Genomic DNA, 19,335 nt, shown 5'->3' with positions numbered 1-19,335 from the left:
CTAAAAAACAGCTTATTCAAATTTTCAATAGATATTCGCCATTAGCTAGAAACAAGATGGTTAAACGGGTAGTTGAAATTGAACGTACGGAGTGTGAGTCAAAACTGGTTCAGGAAAAACCTGCAAGTAAAATCGGGAAAGAATGCAATATCTTAATAGTGCCAGACAGCCGCGGTCGAGGTAATGCAGAAAGAATCAAAGAAAGAAATAAAAACAAAAATGAATTTGTTTCTGTGAAACCAGATGCCAATGCCAGTGAACTAATAAAACCAGCTCTGGTAACTGAGGAATCTATGCTTGGTAAGGATGCTATTGTCATAATTTGGGGTTCAAATGATGTTGCAAGAAACGAGGGGAGGAACTTAGTGAGCACCCTGCGAACAACTTTACCAACTCTCACACATACCAATGTAATAGTCGCTACGTTACCGCATCGCCACGATCTCACAGACTCTTCCATAGTGAACAAAGAGGTACATGAAACAAACATTAAATTTCAGAATATTTGCAAGCGATTTCGAAATGTGAAGATTCTTAATATTAGTAGATATCCGAGACACTATCACACGAGACACGGTCAGCATCTTACTGGTACGGGTAAAAACTCCCTCGCTGATGACCTAATCCATCTACTATCAACAATAGAGCCTATGAAGGCTAGTATAACATTACCCTTTCTTGTAAATTCTTCTGAAGCGGATCAAGTAAAGGAATCGACTCCTCGGAACAACAACAATATGCAGGTGGTTAGTAACAATAACAGTAATGACAGTGATAACCGAAACATACCGCGAAGTGACCATAGTGAGCTACCAGCTAAAAAGACAGTCACAAAGAAAACGAGGATGAAATAACAAATGACAATAGTGAAATAGCTCCCAAAGGTGTCAGTCTGTCAGATAAGATCGCGAGTGTTGTGGAAAATCAACAAGCGTCAAAAGTTGAGAATGGAAGTTAAAAATGTTCAAGTGGAAATGGATTACTTTTATTGACTTTTTAGAACCGAAAATAAATGGCCAGCTTGAGATTCTGTTGCAAGCATATAATTTAATTGCTACAGTCATAGTACGAACCAGGTTCTGCAGAAACAAAAACAGTGCAATAGATCAAATTACACAATACCGATCGTCTTGCCTGTAATGGTCAAGTACTAAACAGTGGGTTCTCAGACAATGAGGTGCAAATTTTTACAGTAATGTTAATAGTTAACAAGATTACTAACGGTACAGTAGATAAACGCGGGACTAGATTATTAACGAAGGGAAACTTTAATGACTCGAGAATACATCTAAACTGTCGTTTATTCAACGAAACTTGGGAGCAGGTATGTACAGCTAATAACATGAATCAAGCGTGGGATCGCGTTCACAATATCTTTGTAAATTATTTCAACGTAGCGTGTTCAAAAAAATGTATTCTGTTCCTACATCTACATATAATAAAAAAACACGAGTAACCACCGGTATTAAAACATCAAGCAAAACACTAAGGTTTCTAAATATAGCGTATAAAAAGAGAATTTATATCCAGAAGGACAAGAATATTATCAACGCTACAAAATTGTTTATAAAAAGCTGTTTAAATTTGTCAAGAAATCACATTACTCAAATTATATAGACAATTGTAAGAACAAACAGGCAGCTATGTGGAAGCTAGTAAACATAGAGTTAAAACGTAGCATCAAAACGAAAAATGAAATTACTGAATTGGATGTTAATGGAAGCAAAGTTACATATCCAGACCATATTGTAAACGCCTTCAATAATTATTACACATGTTTACATAACCAGCATGTTCCATAATGATAAATCGTACCGAAACATTTCCAATATAAATACAACTATCGGTACCATGTTTTTACGCCTCACTTTACGAAGAGTGCTGCATAATATAATAATGTCATTGAAGTCAAAGTGGTCTCCTGGTCTGGATGAAATACCAATTGCCATCATCAAAAAATGCAGCATTCACATCTCGGAACCATGCCTTACTTCATCAATATGTCATTTCAGAGAGGCATCTTTCCTGAAAAATTAAAATATGCCAAGGTTAAACCGCTATATAAGTAAGAGGACAATACGAAAATTACAAATTTCCTTGTTGTTTTCTTTCTCAAAAATTATAGAGAGGGCCTTTCTCAACCAAATTATACCATTCCTATCTAAGCATAATGTAATTTTACCTTCACAGTTCGGGTCTGAAAAATGCAAATAAACTGAAATTGCTATATATAATTATATCAATGAGGTTACGGATGCCCTGGACAATAGGGTGCATCGAATTTCTATTTATTTTAAAATCAGCTTACCCTTAGTGATATTTTTTTGTGAAATGGGATCCATATAACGTGTAAAAAATTGTAAGTCGATTGGTCAATATCTTTAGGTACCACCAACTGCCGAAATTTTTAAAATTTTGTTAAAAAATAAATGTTATTTTTAAAAAATGTAAAATATGTACTTTTATGAAATATGGTTATCCTATGTGGTTTTGTTTATGTAGAAAGTCTATATTTTCCGTGTAAAAATTCAGCTTGATGAGTCAAGTCATTCGGGTGCCACAAGTAGCTTAAAATATGGACAATTGTGTCCCTACTTTTTTCATTTCTTAAAATTAAGTTGCATTGTTTGTGATTCATCTGGATCGTTAATTAGATAAGAAAGAGTTTGTTTTACATCTACAGATCTTTACTTATTTCCAAACATTAATTATGGAAATAACCCAGAACTCACCACGAGGAGGTGGCTGCTGTTCGAGTTTCCCCCACCCTTATATACTAATGTTGCATATGGTAGTGCAAGTTCATATCCTCACTCTTTTACCTCAAATTGTGTGTTTTTTTTTTTTTGTATTAAATTCTGGTACGTTTTTTCTTGATTGTAGTGTTGCTAGGACAAATCTATGTCATGCTTCTTGCCCACATACCGCTGATGCCGCTTGTCACCAACTTCACCATTCTTTTTACAGCGCGAGTGTGACAGGGTAAGGATGTATTAGATTCATCAGCCATTGGAGCCGTCTTTACATTTTCTCTTAGCTTTTGCAGGCTCAAGTGTTTTGTCAGTGGTGGCTCCATCACTGTGCATGTTGACCAATTAATCATATTAACAAGGTTTGTCGCTTCTAAGTTGATTTCAGGGGCGATGAATTCTCGCACCGGTACGCTATCACCAGGTTGGGTCGTTTGTCTTGCTTTTAGGAGTCGCCTCCAGCCAAGCTCTCGTACTTTAGCAACTTGGTCAGCCAACATTGATAGAAGTAGGTTCTCAAGATGGCCGTACCACACATTTCTACGGATCACTAGATGAATTTTCCTGTATTTCGCTTCCGTGTGGTGAGAAGTTGTGATAAAGTTGCCACAAATGACGAGCTCCTTCTGCACACGATGGATTACGGATCACAGCAAACCAGAGTGGTGCGTAGACCGTCATGTTGCACTGGATGATGGTCTTTAGTTCATTAGTGCGTCCTTTTGTTCCTACGTACAAACGTAACACCCTATTTGCCGTAGTTAGCCATCTGGCTTGATAAATTTTACCAGGCTTCGTGTGAGCTAACCCAACTGGACATTCTCCCGAAGAAACCGCTTGGCAGATATTCAGCAAATATTTTTGATCCGTGGTTAATGAATCCTCAGTGAAGTTGAGTTCCCAGTCTACTGGAACGGGCTGAAAACTGGAGTGGCAACTCTTCGCAGGTTAGAAGTGCTGATCCTATTGCTCCTCTAAATGTATTGGTCCAGTAGACTTGCCGGCTATGAATTCAATCAAATGTCGAAATGGGAGCTCCTTCGTGTGTATTATACAGACGATTCTCTGAAGGGGTTTGTTTAGGAAGACTTCAATATGTGCCATCGCACCATTCTTCCGACCAGTGTTGGTAGCAGTACCGTGGCAACCCAAAACAACCAGATCGGAAATGGTGATATTTTGATGAACAAAGAACTTTGTGATGGCAACCCGTATGCTCTCTCCTCTTCCAGATGAAGGAGGGACGTGGCCAAAATAGTTCTATCCTGGCTTCTGTAGGAGTTCGTAGTGATCTTTTTTCTCTTTATTGGGTGGTTGAGGCCGCCTTTAGTCTCAAGGGTGAGAGTCTTATTCTTTCTTCTGTCGAAGTATAAAGCTTTTACTTTGGTCGATTCAAGCGATGCCCTCGCCAATTCAACGATGGCGTTCCTTAAGGATTTCTTCTCTCTCAAAATCTTGCGTTGGTCGATCACATTCTCCTTATGAACTGGGGTAACCAGTATGATATCTGCCAAAAGCGTCGAAGCGATAATTGCGGCCTGATATATTACATCTATATACTGCATTGGAGAACGTCGGCAACCTAACTCCCATTTGTTTAGAAGGGCTAGTCCTCTTTCTTTTAAGCGCAGGGAGAAACTCGACAGTGGAATCACACTCTTCTCTCGATTCATTTTGTAAAGGGACACTATCGTTTTGTCTTCCGAAACTACTAACGTCATTGGGCTTTGGTTGATTTTTCTGACCTCGAATTTTACGCAATAAATGTTTGACACGTTTCTGTGTCTCCTTTCTATCAAGTCCTGCCACACGCATCTATCGGGTGGTTCTCTGGTCAATTAAAGATGAAACCTCCGATTTAGGCACTTTCTTCTTTCTCGCACAAGTGCAAACAACCGGGTCGAAGCATTTACAAGAAGAGATATCAAAGTTTTGGTGGCGAACGCCTGGAATTCTGCAACTTTGGAAGCAAAGGAAAGGGGATTGTCCTTGAACTTTTGCAGCTGACGGACCTTTTTGTGATATGTAAAATCAACGCTATAACCTGTTGCTCGCTGAAAATAGCTGCACCGCTGATTGATGCATTTTCCCAAATTTCAATTACTTTCGTTGCCACTGAATGAGTTAGAGTTTTGCAGAAGCGTCCTTCTGAGATGCTGTATTCCATTTCGTGTTCTCTCTTTCTCACAAGAATTGCTTAAGAATATCAGCGATTGTTGGAAGCTGACTAAAGGTGAATTCCGCAGGGAATACAATGACATTATGGACAAAGTTCCTTACATTCAAACGTGAGTTCCTTTTAGGTGATATCTTTACGGATACTTGATAGTTTGTTCACCGAAACCAATTTTGAAGAGTTAGACACTTTTGTCAACGCAAGGCCTCAACAAACTTGCCGCACCATTGGAATGACGAACTGACACATTCAATGAGTGCCGACAAGCACAAGTAGGACGCAATCCTTCAAAAACGCACACGTATTTTTTTCACTTAAACACAATCAGCAACGTAAACTATTTCCACATCAAACACCTATTTTTCTGTCTAGAAAGCAACGAAAAATAACTCCTAATCACATCTGCAGACACACTAACAATGAGTCACTTTTTGCTTTTCTCTTGATGCTACTCCACTTTTAATTTTACAACAAACTCGCTTTTAGGCGACTTCATTCTATGCAGTGGAGGTGTTTTATTAAAAGGAGATTTATCTACAAAAATAATCACTTGTTATTTTTTTCGAGCTATGAACGTAAGTTGGACAACTATTGGTATGTGTGTTAATTGATAACATTCATTCTACTATAAAGTCTATTTTTTTACCTTGAATGCCACATTTCTTACGTAATTAGCTGTTTATAAGAAACGAAAACTTTTTTTTTTTTTACAAAACACTGATTAAAATATATCTTTGGGGCGTTTCGTCCAAATTTTAAGACGCTGGTGGCACTTGAAGGACTTGACCGATCAAGCTCAAATTTTTTTCACGTAAAACATGTACTTTTCTGCCAAAAATAACTACTGAGGGTAAAATGTTTTCGTAAAAGTAAATATGTATAATTTGTTTTTAAAAAATGTATTTTTTAACAAATGTTTGAAACTTTAGGCCGTTAGTGGCCCCTACAGAAACTAACTAATCGGCGTAAAAAAATCGCTAAGGGTAAGTATATTAAAAAGTGGAAATTCGATGTACCCTACTGGACAAAGGCAAAAAATGCGTCGAAATGTTTCTAGATTTATCCAAAGGTTTTGATTCTGTCCGATAAACTTATCGATATCGATTCTTATCGATAAACTTAACAGTTACAGTCTAAGAGGAGTCATTAACTCGTGGATTAAATCTTATTTGCAAAACCGCAACCAAGCTGTTGAAATATCTTTTTCATCAGACATAGATGAATGAGCAACTTATGAATTTCAATTTAGAAGCATCTTTACCGGCGTCCCTCAGGGTTCGATACTAGGACGCATATTATTTTCGTTATACGTAAATGATTTGGTACATGACGAATCATTAGGAAATACAACTATGTACGCAGATGACAAGAGCCTAAGAATAAAAGGTACAAAATATATTATCTGCGATAAAATTGACGAGACAACTTCAGGGTGGCCACTCATTTGGAATTTCAAAATTCCCTGACTTTTCCAGAAAATTTCTAGAGATCTAAAATTGGTATATATAGGAACCTTGGTCAACTCAGGGACACGAACCCCTAAATTCCAGTACAATTATTGCTTTTAATTGTTCTTTTGTGATTCCAGGCCCCCGGGAATTTGTCCCCTATTCCCCCTCCCCTGTCGCCGGCCCTGCAAACCCGTAAACCATTATTAAACACAAATCATGTGAGTTATACGGCAAAGAAGTCCATGTGTTAAGAAAAAGAATTACTCGAAAACATGGTATTTTGATCCAGGCCCATAGCTAGGAAATGGCCAATGGAGGTGGAGCCCGCACCCTGCGACAATCCTCAACTCCCTTGACTGAAATTTTCATTTCTTTTTTAAACAAATATATGTTTAAAAAATAAGTAGTCAATAATTCTTAAATTTATTTTCTTGGAAAAACACCATTACAGAATTTACATAAAATCGGTTTAAAATTGCAAAATTCAAATCAAGAACCTGTTCTACTCATTATCTACTTATTATTCGTTAATTTGCAATCAAATATTTCTCCGGATTTAACAACAAATATACAATACCTTCACCAGTGTGCTTATTAGCAACCTCTGTCATATTGCAGTACAAGGTTATGCGATCGTTCTTTGACATCACAAATGAATGGAGAGGACAATTATGGAGCTACCTGTATTAAGAAGTAGCGGACTTTGATCTAGAAAGCCGGCATTAACAACTTTAGGTAGGCCCGGGTCCCAAAGGTTTTGTCGTGCCAGCAGTGGCGTGTGGTGGTTATGCAACCGGGGAACAGGTCGACATAGATGGGAAATATTGTGTAACAAAACAACGGAACTGAAGTAAATGAGCACTATTAAAATGTGCTTTTAAGAAATCAGAAAAATTTGTTTGAAGCTGATTTTTTTTTTTTAGAACAATAGTACATGCAGTAGCGGAATTGGGTGTAAAAACTAGGGGGAGGGGAATGCCATTACTTCAAATTGGTGGTCAAAAGGTCAAATATCTGTAAAAAAAAGCATGGCCAATTAATCGTGTGGCGCAAAAAGTAATGCCGCCACTGAGTACAAATGCATGTGGAATCCACACAGTTTTTGATTCCACATAGAAATACACGCATTAACCAAAATTCCACACATTTTGTGGAATTCGACACACATTCGGAACTCTTCCGGCAGAAATACTCAACTATCGTTCAACCTTTATATTAATCACGTGACCACCAAAACGGGATGCAGGGATGCAGCCCCGAGCGAATTCTGGAAATCAAGCAGCCACCGAACTAAACAAGTGTGTTAATTACAAAATGGTCCCGATTTCGCTCCAGCTCAATTCATGGGCAGCACTAAATGACAAAAGAATATGAAGAAAGTATGCGCAGCCCAAACCAGCAGAGCTAGATAAACGAAACCTGGAAGGAAGGAGAAATCTGGGGGCGAAGCCCCCAGCGACCAAAGCTATTTTGTATATAAACCGGCTAAATGGCTAGGAATACAGCAGAACGTAAATTTTCTCCCGAGTAAAAAATTCCATGTTTTTCATCAAAATTCCCTGACTTTTCCACAATTAAAAAAATTCCCTGACTTTTCCCGGTTTTCCAGGTGAGTGGCCACCCTGAACTTGTAGTTTAGGAAACTGATTTGCCCAAAACAAACTAAAATTAAACACAGACAAATGTACGCCTCTAAATTTCCATCACATTCAAAATAAGCAGTGCGTAGAAATTAATATAATGTTAAATAATCATAAAATCATTTACTCAAACTCTACCAAGTTTTTGGGACTCTGGCTAAAAACACTCTGTCCTGAGAGACTCACATAATTTCACTGGCCCAAAAACTCAATAAAATGCTATATGCATTAAAGTCCATCATCTATGTTTTAGAACTAGACACGATTCGTAACTTATATTTCGGGCTCTTTCAGTCTTTACTTACATATGGCATAATATTCCGGGGAAATACTCGAAAAAGTAATATGTTGTTCGTGATTCAAAAAAGGCTTTTAAGAACTATAACAGGGGCCAAAATAAAAAAAAAATAAATAAATAAATAAAAACATGTAGGCCAATATTTAAGGAATTTAAAATATTGTCTTTACCCTTTCTTTACTTATTTCGACTGTTGCTCTTTGTCAAAAACAACATCGACTTATTTAACACACCATCAACACAAATATGATACCAGACGCAAGGATAAAATCCCCAGCAAACAGCATTGCAGTAAGCTATATGAAAGGAATCCAATGTTTATGGGTACCGTATTGTACAATAAACTTCCTCAGTATATTCGAAGGACAGAACCAAAAGGAGAGTTCAAGAGGTTAATGAAAACATATCTGTTGCAGCCCTGCTTTTATTCTGTAAATGAATTTTTAGATATGTAAATGAATTTGTCTATTGATAGCTTTGAAAAAATATATTGTTTTGTACTGCTTTTATATCGTAGCTATAGCAGAGTAGTTTAATTCAATTAACTATTGATAGTTTTGGAAATATATATCGTTTTGTACTGATTTTACATCGTATATGTAGCACAGTAGTTTAAGTTAATGGGATGGGTTTGTCATTACTACGTATTTTATATATTTGTAGTCACGAACATTAATAAATGAAGGTTGGAGGCATAAGAAATAATGGCTTCAGCCTCCATTTATTAATGTTCGTGACTGTACCTTGGACGAGTCTTATTCATACGCACGTAATAGTGCAATATGTGTGACTAAAAAGACGAAATGAATGAATAGGAATTGTATTTTACCCTATGTAACTCGAAATCTACAAAATTTTAGGAATGTACTTGTAGTATGACTTGGATTAACTAAACAAAGTTCATTTTGGACAAAACTAACCCTAACCTTAAGAAATTTATTCTTTGGAAATTTAGGGGATGTATTAACATTTCTTATCTTGTGTCGAAATTGTTGTGATAAGCAGGACTAGTGAAGATAAAACCGAAATTGAGAACCAAAATCTTAAACCTAGATTCTTCTTTTTTTAATTACAACATTCAATGTGTCCTTCAGTGTTTTTCGTTCCCGTGCAAGAAGTGGATCTCTGTCGTTGGAGTTTTTTTCTCATAACAATAAATTTTAGTTTGTCTTTTATTAAGTACTAGTTGTTGCATTATGAAATAAAAACATCCTTTAGTTATGTTGGATCAATAGTATTCTAGAAGTGGTATTTAGCATCAAGGAGATAAACATGAATTCTATCAGCTAAATTGCTTCCCGGAGTGATCTCAACAAGAGAAAGATCTTTATTGTTCGAAAGTATTTTTCTTCCTTTCTTCAATATTGCAAATGTCATTTTATTTACTCTCCTTGTGCAAATGTAATTAAAGTTATATGTGGTTAGCCTGGAGTACCTTCAGTACTTAGGTGTATCTAACCTAGGTCAAATTTCGAGGAAAGGATGAAAGCAAGTTAGCTCTTACATTGTATTAATAGTACTTTATCTCTATTTCTAGAGTATCTACATTACTTTACAAACTGGTTCCTTTTCATCATTTGTAAATTAGTACTTTGCTATTTTTTAGTGCACATGGAATTTGAAAATCTTATTATTAGTTGTATAAAGTACAGTCAACGAATTTTAATCTTCTAACTTCAAAATTATTAAAACCTAGAAGTAACCCATAATAAATGAAAATAAAGTAATTAGTCTCATGGTTCTTATAATTTGGAAGACAAAGTAAAAAAATGGAAACAAATTCCTTCCCGGGAACTTATATGCAAGGAAAAAACCGGTAATAATCCCAATTTTTGTTTCCGTCCCACCGAGAATATTCTCACTGCCCATCACTAGCTCTGACTCGGATAGCATTCGTGCTTTTTAGCGGTCAAGTAGCACAAGTTGTTTCGTGTTTTATGCGCTGGGGGTTTTTTGCTGCAATCAGCTCTGTATTTATACTGAGCTCTCCTTAAGTCAATTTAAGTGCAGTAATGGAGCTTCTAAATTAATGCATGGTCTGCTAAAAGAAATACAAAACTCTAAGCTAATTTTAAAATGTAACAAAAGGTCAAAATTTGATAGAACCGTCTGCTTGAGTAATGCTATTCCATTTCGAAGGAACTGTTGCGAGGACTGAGTTCCCTTCGAATCGGAATCATTTACCGAACCAAAAATGAATGAATTACTTACGACAACTTGCCGGTTCGCGTATTATAGTCTGACCTCCTAAAGTGAATCTATACCAATTGATGCAAATATTTCCTTAAGAAACACTAAGGCAGAGAGGGTGCATTTACTGCTAAAAGTTCACATCTCATGAATATATAATGTATGCTTCTTTCATAAGTATGATCCCATGAAACGGAATAGGACGCGACTCTGTATGCTACGTGATCAACAATAATTTTTTTATCTATAAACTTAAAAGTGCACTCGGTAATAGTTAAGAACAGCTACTTCTCATCTCCCGTGCACGAGGATACATCTTACTGCTGCACTACCTAAACAACCTAAGTACAAGGGCAAGAACTCAGTCTATTACCTACTTTTTAACATCCTAGATAGTCAATGAATAATTCCTGAAAATATGGCGTTTCTCGTCCTTCCCTAAATGGGAAGTACGGCTCCTTAACTATAACCGTGCACTCCATTTGGTGTAAATCTGAAAAAGAATTATTCTGTATCTACATAAGATATGAAGGAGAAAATAAACGTGAGAAAAAGAGAAATCTTTCGTTGCCATTATTAGTAATATTAACTTTCCTAGATTTTCCTATATTCTATACATAATTCTGACCTACATTAAAATCACACACACAAAAAAAGATTGACAACACTATGAGGAATAGTTTTCTTCTTCTGTATTCTTGAAAAACTTGTTGCCAAATGCATTTACCTTCTCTTACATCGAATATACACAAACAATTGTACCTTTAAGAGGCTTAATTCAGTACGTGCATATAAAATGTAATTTCATAGAACATATATTAGAAGCCTTCATTACCAACAGCGTTGCCAGGTCCCCAGCTCGAAAAGTCGCTACTGTATCGTCAAATTCCGGCACGTTCCGCTACCCTTACTGAAATTCTGGTATTTTCCGCTACATTATAAAATTAGATTTTAAAAAAAGTAGGAAAAAACGCTGTTAACAAAACTGCAAAAAATTCACACATTTGTATTAGGCCTAAATTCTAAATGGAAAGAAATGATTTAGTGCTTCACTCAATTTTATGAATTAAAAGAAAGAGTTTCAGTCTTATTTGAATAAATCCTTCAATCACGGTCAATACTTATCATTCTTTTATTATCATGTTCTTTATTAACGTATTAACATTGTCACACAGGCCGGTAACCAGCCCAAAATTGTAGGGGGGGAAGTAAGAGGGGGACGATTCAACCATATTATACTTTATCACTATATTATAGTCCATTTGCAAGCCTACCGTGAAAATTTTAGGGGGCAGCAAAAATTTATGTGGACCGTCTCCCTGATTAGGGGCCTGGTGTAACATCAATTGTAAATTTTTTTCTTTTTAAAAATAGTAGAAATGAAAGAAAAGGGATACATATGTTTCATTCGTTACTGCATACAATAGCTTCTAAATAATTATGCAAGAATAATTACAATAATTTCACTTGACAACAATTAAACAAAGATTAGCGTGGAAATAATGGTGATACATATATCAAATACAAAATTTATAAAATGTTTCATTGCAATTACCTTCAAGAAAAAAATATTTTTCCGTTTAATGCTATTTTTTAAAATTTCTCTCCCTAAGGAATAATTTAGTTTCCGGGGGTCGGGTATAATCAGCAACGAAACATATACAATCTATATATTAATCGATTCACCTTGACAAAATAAATCGATCGATACCAAATTTAATCGGTTTACTGAGCCTAATTTAGTTTTCTGTAGGCGGGCGAAGGGCCATATGCATAGTTATTCTGTGGGCTACTTAAGGGTCACGTATGCGACACTTGGTGGGGTATAATCAGCAACAAAACATATACAATCTACATATAAATCGATTCAGCTTGACAAAACAAATCGATCGATACCAAATTTAACTACTTCCGGTTTACTGAGACTAATTTAGTTTCCGGGGGTGGGGTATAATCAGCAACGAAACATAGACAATCCATATATCAATCGATTCAGCTTCACAAAACAAATCGATCGATAACAATTTCAAGTACTTCCGGTTTAATTAAGTTTCCGATGGTGGGGTAGAATCAGCAACCAAACATATGCAAATTATATATCAATCGATTCAGCTTGACAAAACAAATCGATCGATACCAATTTTAACTATTTACGGTTAACCAGTTCCCGTTTACTAAGCCTAATTTAGTTTCCAGGGTCGGGTTATGGAAATGTCAAAATTCAGAAAACAAAAATTCTTTCAATACAGTGGATACTTTCAAATATCTACCGTAACAGCAAAAGATATGCTAGACATAGGGCCGGATTTCCCAATAGGCCCGGGCCTATGGGGGCAAGGTCCCAGAGGGCGCACCGCCGAGAGAAATTTTTTTTAAAAATATCTAGAAATAAAAATAAATAGCCATAACTTAACATATTTTTTGAATTGATTAAAAAAACAAGCTAATAAAGCATTCTGAATTTGAAGTTCATTGGAACAAATAATTGTTGGTAAAGTTAAACTATTTTTCAACATTATGCATCAATTTCGTTACAACATTGATCTCAAACACGAGAGAATTGGCTGTTTTTTTCTTATTTACTTATTTTTTTACTACAGAGTTTTTTTTTATTTATTTGCTCAAATGGCTAAATTGAACAAAACCAGTTATTCACCAATCTTTTGTTAATACACTAACGGTATTTTGTTGAGCCCAGAACCAGGTAAATTCCTCAAAAAATTTGCAATGATAAAATTGCATCGTGGAGTGGTGTTTAAGCAATTAACATATAGGCCTGATATAATTTTTTTATAAAGGTTTTTAGGGAAGTAACTTTAACCAGACTAGGGGAGGAAAAAATTATTGGGCCTAGGGGCCTACGGTCGAAGTCTGTAGTCTTCTGGGGATTAGATATCTTCTTCCTCAACCGATATATGCTCAGTCATAATATACAGACGTAAATGGTGGGGAAGTGATCGTGTTTTGGACATTAGGCCCGTTAGAAATATACCGTTATTTTAATCAAGATTCAAAGACTCATTCCAAATTTTTTCGAACTCCTCGACTGTGTTTCAAATTTCAGTAAAGTAATCCACTACACCCTTCGTAACTAAAACAGCATCAGCTAGTGTGCTCTCCTTATTTTGTAGATAATCTGACAATCTTTTCAACTTTCCAAGAAAAAGTGTGAACAAGTTGAGTTGGAACATAAACTGACAATTAACTTCACTCAATAGACGTCTTGCTTCAGAAGAGCGACTGCGATTTTTATTGCTTATCTCAGCAAGTATTAGAACAACTGCCCTAAACGTTCTCCTCATAGCCACATAAGCTGCAACCTTAGATAAACGGGTAAAAAATATTTCGTTAGCGGTTCAGAAGATATTTAATGCCATAAATAATACTATATATTGAATACCATACGAAGATAGTATATTAGAAGCCGTCATTTTCTGTGTAGTATCACTGATGACACCTCAATATACAAAGGACGCGATGATCGATTAGTGGAATTTCATTATGATGATGCAGTGTCCTGTCCGAAGGTAGATCTTTGGCCCGAAGTTCCCTGGGCAAAGTGAACCCATGATGGTTTGCCATCGTCTTCCATGGAACGATGATAACCTCCTAAGAACGGGACCTAGAGTAGGATCCAAATCACTTGTCTTCCCACTGGGAATCAAAACCGGAACTCACCGGGGACACTCGAAGGTCAATAGGAGCAACATTATTTCGCATCTGTTTATTTTCAAGGTAACTGTGCGGACAAATTGCGGACCAGTAATAATCTTCGATAATTACAGCAGGAAGCTCGCGTTAATCCGAATATTTGCTTGAGCTTTTCGGGTTATTAAATTGTTTGGCGTAAAAGGGAGTGCTCAAAAGCCACAAATCCAGTTACAAACAAATATTTGTCAAGGTTTATTTCTAATCTAAAATATGTACAGTACCGTATAGGTAGTTAAGCATTCAAAAGTCACTTGAAACAGTCTTGTGTTAAAAAAAGGAAAAAAAAACTGACCTGATTTAGTCACACAATTCACAACAACTGTTTCTGTTTGAGCAACCAGTCTAAAAATATCAGCCCCACCGGCTAAATACACCATGCGAGGGGAAACAATGTTAGCAATTCTAGCCGTGCTAACTTTAATGGTCCACAGCAATTTGCGAATTATCTGGGAATGATGGGAAAATCCCTCTTTAAAACTAGATACACCATGTAAGTTTTATTTTTATTCGTGTTATTTCCTCCTGGAGTAAAAACTGGAATTAGAAGGGAATTTTTACATGGATTGTGATGTCAAATAATGGACTTCAGATAATAATAAACACATATTCCTCCTATCAGTATATTTGAGGAGGGGGGGGGGGAGAAATTTTAATTTTCTTTCCTAAAAGCAAATTTACAGTAACAACAATACAACAATACATAAAACAACAAAAATCAGGTATATGTCAATAACTGAAATTCAAGTAGAGATATTAAGTAACAAAAGTTTTTTTTTCATGTCTCTGCGGCAATTACGAGTTATTATTTTTACATTTTTTCCCAATCCTACGAAATCGGTTTAAATGGCTTCGTACTTCACGAGGTGCTTTAATTTAAAGCCCGCGTAATTTAAAAATTAATCACGACTTTTGGCGTCATTATATTACTACAAGTATCTGTTTTAAAATCGTTCTTCATTGCAGAGTTAATTAGGGTCCTTTTACATTGCAATTCAAAGTAATACCTATTGCTTTTGAAGTACAGGATGTCACCTTCATTACTCTACTTCTGTTGAGGCGGGCGAGGTCATCCATCGGGTGGGCAGTCGCCCACCCTTAATGCTGTCCATGTATGGTATTCATGTGTTAAGTATGTACTTCAGCTAGGTAAAGTTTTAGGTGCTTGTTACACCTGATTGATATTTGCGACTATGTACCACAAATGTAGCATTTATATACCTGGCTCAGTTTAGCACTGTGATAATCATTTGTTTTTATATCGTCACTTGGGACATATATCTTTCATATCATCATTTGCTCATGCGCAGTAACATGCAACGGTTTCTCGCGCTTTTTGCTCCACTTTCTGTACTAGTACAGAATCGCTTAGAAAGAAGTAGCAACAAATGCATGAAATTTTTTAGATAAATGTAGAAGAAAGAAATGACATAACTGATGAATAAAAATTTAGATGAATCTTTCATACATGTGTGAACAGTTAATTATTTACGTAGTTAGGGATAAAGAATTGTATTTTTTAGATGCCAACAGTCGCTGATCATTTGAAAGTGAAAATGGAAGAACCATGAAATAAAGTAAAGAGAAGCTCGTCATTTTGTTATAAAATTACATGGCGAGCGGATTTTATCTGATCCCAAATGGTTATCGTCGAATATACAGGGTTACAATAGCACTCTGATTAGCCAAATTAAAAAGACCTCAAGGATTTATCCCTCTACAAGCAACATTTTCCCCATCGACTTCGTGGCCATGTCGGAAGAGAAAGCGCTTAGTAATCAAATAGTTGGTGGTTCACGCCCACCCTGAGGCACATTTTTTACTTGGATAAAGTGTTTTTTAGACTCACCTTAATGTAAGCATATTACGCATATAGGCGATTTAACATATTTTAAGTGAATAATTATGTGGTTCATTGATGCTTGCGGCATGGGGAACCTACTTGGAACATACTAGTTAAGTTTCCGAGGTACCTATGAGGCATGTGCTTAGGGGCGACAATAGACTGTGACTATTACTTGCCATCCATGTGGCTTCTTTCTCATAGGTACATAAGGCATATACTGGGCACATTTCCATGTACCTGAGGGAACAAGATAGGCATATGCCTGCTATATAATTGTGCTGTTAGGGTAGGATCAATATTAACAGACCAAAACGATATCTATGAAGAAATAAGATCTCGACTGAAAGCAGGGAATTTGTATTATTATTCAGATCAGAATCTTTTATCTTCAAGAATTCTGTCGTAGATTTTGAAGTTTAACATCCACAAAACGATGATCATCACTGTTGTACTCTATGGTTTTGAAACTGGTCGCTTACTCTGAGAGAAGAACACAATTGTTTTAATTGTTTTTAATATATATACATACAGTTAATTTAGAGTGTCTTGTGATTCTACTCTGGAAATTTCAACTTGAAGAACAGAAAAATGCGGCGTGGCCGCCCGCCATTTTGAAATTTTAAGTTAGCATGTCGTCAAAATCTGTACAGGAAATTTAGTTTGTCTCGTACTAGTACCCTGAAAATTTAAACTTAAAAGACGGAAAGGGGTACCCTGTTGTACATGTGGTACAGGCAGACGAACGAACAAATGTAGAACGAATCAGCCAAATACCCTCAGTGACATTCACCAAATATGAACACCAAATATAATAATTTAAAACAAATATATTAATTTAATTTAGAACAACTCAATCTATAACTCATGTTTTATAAAATAAATGTTTCAAAATGTCTTAAATAAAATTAAATATTTTCTCGCGTAAAATAAATGGTATTATTGTTGAAGTTCTCTTCCGATACTTTGTGCGTTCAATTACGAGAATTTCCCGATCACTTGTTGCAAGACCGTTCTCCCAGAAAATTACTTTAAAACAATTAACATATATGCAGTGTTTCAAAACAACACCGACAACGTTTGGGAGGTGATACCTGATACCAAGATAAGACAAAAAGTATAGATCAACCTAGGTGAACAAATGCTTCCTTTCGGAGTTATAAGCTGCCGAAAACATAAAACAGAGGTAGTTGGTGAGTACTTCAAATTATATGCTCGTAGCAAACCTCCCTCTATAAAATCGTTGCGTGAGTACCGCAGGATTCTGAAACGTGTATTTTTGGATAGTGCACATTTTAGTTCCTAAGTGAAGTCTCGACACGACAACGGTAGGTCTCATAGTTTTGGCGCTATAGATCTTTAAAGTTCATATTTTCGGCAGCCCATAAGTGCGAAAGGAAGCATTTGTGCACCAAGATTAGTCTATATTTTTTGTCTTATCTTGGTGTCAGGAATAATGTCCCAAACGTTTTCGGTGTTGTTTCGAAACATCCTGTATAATTCATATTTCATAAAGTAAATGTTTCAATATATTTTAAATAAAACTAAATGTCTTACAGCGTAAAATAGTTTTATTAGGGGCGCGGTGGTTCAGTGGTAGACAGTTCACATCCGGTGCTTGCGGTCCCTGGTTCGATTCAAGCTCGTGCCGTGTCGACTTTTTGGTGGATAAATACTGTGCTCGTAGGTTTTCTCGGGGTTCTTCCGTTTCCTCCCACTTTGTTTATTCCACCATTTCATTCATTTCTCATAATCACCGTCTATTTTAGCATAACAGGCATAACCGTGGGACGTAAAACTGAAAGATGTGATTTCATTTTTTTTCAAATAATTTTATTGTTGAAGTATTCAGTTCCGATGCTTTGTGCGTTTAATTGCGGGAATTTCCCGAACACTCCTTTCGTGACGAGGGTTTACTACTTTTTCCGAAAATGCAAGCTTTCTTTACTGTACATCGAAACCTCCACTAGTACGAAGTTTGAATTCAGCACTTGAACTAGTAAGCGTTACGTACTCTTCGAAACTCCGAGCATTAAGATTCTTAAATTTGACACGAATTTTTAAGCTATTGCTGTTGTTGATTCTACAGAAAGCTTATTTGAAAACTAGCAACAAATAACTAAACTAAACTGTTGTTAGAAAACCTAACTCTACTGAAAAATACCAGTGTTACCATCAAAGATAATAAAAAAATAATACTAATAGTTTTATTAATGCCCTACATATTTACTAGTAGTATCAGCACTTATGGCCTAAACCTATCAGATGTATGAGGGATAATGTCCTTCGGCGTCGCCGAGTAAGCGAGCACACTATACATGGAAAGTATTTTCTAAAATATAAAATTGCATATTTTACTTCAAATAGGCTATAAGCACAATCCATACATTAATTTGTTTTATAATTATCTCAATCTAAGATACGGCTTTTTTAATGCATTCAGTGTAAAGGTCTTACGTTGAATATTGTATATCATAACTTGAAAGCACCTAATTCGCCCAAGGAAAGTCCAAAATCAGATAAAATGTGATCACCTTAATTGCACCAATAATATACTAACGAAAAGCTCAAAAACCCAGGCGCTTTTTTCCGGGCGGGGCCCTCTTGGGCAAACCCTGAATACAATACAATTAAATACAATACATATATAGCCTACCCAAATCGCGAAAAAAAAATAATAATAATAATTGTAATTTTTTGGCAAATCTAGTCTGATGGCCCCCTTGAATTTTATATATGCGAGGCGAAGTATTTACATGTCGTCTGTCGCAAATCATTTAAGAGACAATAAGAAAATTAGCGAAAGAATTATATGTCAACAATTATTCGAGCCGCACGCAGAATTAGGCAATACTCTAGCAGACTGTTTTACCAAATTCTGACGTATTTCTTGCATCTTCCGGTTCCTTTTTGCAGAACATGCACTAAACGAAAAGAAATTCTTAAGTTTAACGTCCCACAGTTATGCAGGTTAGGCTAAAGGAGACGGTGATAATGAGTGAAATGATGGAATGAAGAAAGTGGAGGAAACGGGAGAACCCCGAGAAAATCCACACGGCGCGAGCTGGGATCGAACCACGGACTCCAAGCACCGGAGGTGAACGCTCTATTACTGAGCAACCGCGCCCTCCTATGCACTAAATGAGGAGCTCCAAAACGAAAAAGCGAAACAACTTCAGCTAGGTGGCCAGTAAAAAAGCACGAATGCTATCTAACCGAGTCAGGGAAGAAGCACAGCAGGTGGGCCGGAGCGACAGCGTAGGGTGCAAGCATGTCAGC

The 19,335-nt window shown here is 36.3% G+C and overlaps 1 protein-coding gene across 11 annotated transcripts in view; it reads right to left on the bottom strand.

The window, feature by feature from the left end:
* LOC145670500 (uncharacterized) overlaps positions 1-11,378 on the bottom strand; it is a 63,727-nt gene extending 52,349 nt beyond the window's left edge. For 4 of the 11 annotated variants that reach the window (XM_081739244.1, XM_081739235.1, XM_081739246.1 and 1 more), the window contains exons 1-2: positions 11,233-11,354; positions 1,851-2,025 (exon numbers count right to left, since the gene is read on the bottom strand). The gene's annotated coding sequence lies outside the window, so the exon portion shown is untranslated. Of the gene's footprint in view, positions 1-1,815; positions 2,026-10,769; positions 10,999-11,232 lie in introns of all 11 variants that reach the window. The other 7 variants (XM_081739240.1, XM_081739237.1, XM_081739239.1 and 4 more) reach the window with 7 other exon arrangements.
* Between the last annotated feature and the right edge of the window lie 7,957 nt (positions 11,379-19,335).

The sequence above is a fragment of the Thermobia domestica genome, chromosome 14 (genome assembly GCF_964235325.1).
Source record: "Thermobia domestica chromosome 14, izTheDome1.hap1.1, whole genome shotgun sequence".
Taxonomy (NCBI): Eukaryota; Metazoa; Arthropoda; class Insecta; order Zygentoma; family Lepismatidae; genus Thermobia; species Thermobia domestica.
This window is presented reverse-complemented; position numbering and strand designations above follow the sequence as displayed.